Source organism: Filicampus tigris, chromosome 1, assembly GCF_054856515.1.
Source record: "Filicampus tigris isolate MCC_2025a chromosome 1, RoL_Ftig_1.0, whole genome shotgun sequence".
NCBI classification, from domain to species: Eukaryota; Metazoa; Chordata; class Actinopteri; order Syngnathiformes; family Syngnathidae; genus Filicampus; species Filicampus tigris.
In genome coordinates this window covers 11181365-11182500 of record NC_141217.1, presented here as the reverse complement: position 1 = coordinate 11182500, position 1136 = coordinate 11181365, and the positions used below count along the sequence as shown (strand labels likewise).

General features: G+C 43.0%; 1 protein-coding gene across 1 annotated transcript in view; it reads right to left on the bottom strand.

Annotated features, from left to right (window-relative positions):
- Window positions 1–880, bottom strand: part of tmem51a (transmembrane protein 51a) — a 12918-nt gene extending 12038 nt beyond the window's left edge. Inside the window, exon 1 of the mRNA XM_086052137.1 lies at window positions 360–880. The gene's annotated coding sequence lies outside the window, so the exon portion shown is untranslated. The remainder of the gene's footprint in view (window positions 1–359) is intronic.
- Window positions 881–1136: the final 256 nt, after the last annotated feature.

The following is a 1136-nucleotide window of genomic DNA, read 5'->3' as shown; positions in this document are numbered from 1 at the left end:
GGTCTCTGTCACTAGACACGCCTACTATCCGACTCCGAGGGTAAATGCAAAGCAAAAGAGTGCCATCAACTGGGAACTAGGACTGGAACGCTCAAGATTAGGTTTTGTCCCAAAAAACAAAAAACACTACACGCAAAAGTTGAATGAAAGTTATAGCTATTAAACTACATTCAGCAGTGTAACACAAGTTAAGACACTCTGGACGACTAATGCAAAAAAACGTACGATGTTACGTCACACCGAGCAACGACACACCCCGCGGTTGTTGTAAACTTTCCAGATAAAAAGAAGTGTTCTTCTAACTTTTAGAAACGTGTGAGCGCCGGCCGAAGAAAGTAGGATGTTTTTTGTACACTCACCTCCCTTAAAATTGTCCTCAGCGCCGCGACGTTATCTGCATGTGGTCGTCGAACGAATATGATGCGCAAACAAGTGGACGGCAGCATATTTTAGTGACAAAACAACATATAATGAACGAGCTGCTTTTGCTTTGAAATAGACGGTTCCACCGTGAGAGAGAGAGAGCGAAAGAGACAACAGGCAGACACACACTAAGACACACACACACACACGAAGCCAGACAGGGAAGGAGGTTACTTCCACTATAGGGTTAACCCTTTACTGACAACACCCTTAAAAATGTCAGCTCCTCACAAAGTGGACGGCAGGCCTTTTATTGAGGAAAAAAAAACAATAATAACGATTAATAAAAAATATATATATTTGCAAGATGGCAGCATTGTTGACTAGCGGTTATGTTGGCCTTAAAATAGAGAGCTTCTGGGTTACAATCTACATTTCTAAAACATTTATGTTAGCAGAGCTGAGCATCGCCCATCCGCCACTGAGTTCCCGTCTGCATATTTAAACGACCCACCCAGTCCGTCCCTCGTCGGTGACAGCCAATCGGTGTCGAGAACGTATATTCAGGCGCCGCACGAGTAGACACGCCGCCAAGCAAAGAAAAAAATACCAAACAAAAATAACAGCTATACACACAGCGTGGTGGTGTTGAAATCAAAACAATATGTGGCACATGTCATTGGGTCTGTGGGAGGTAGGGTTGAACGATTTTAGGAAGAAATTGTATTGCGATTTTTCTGACTGATATTGCGATTTCGATTTAATTTGCGATT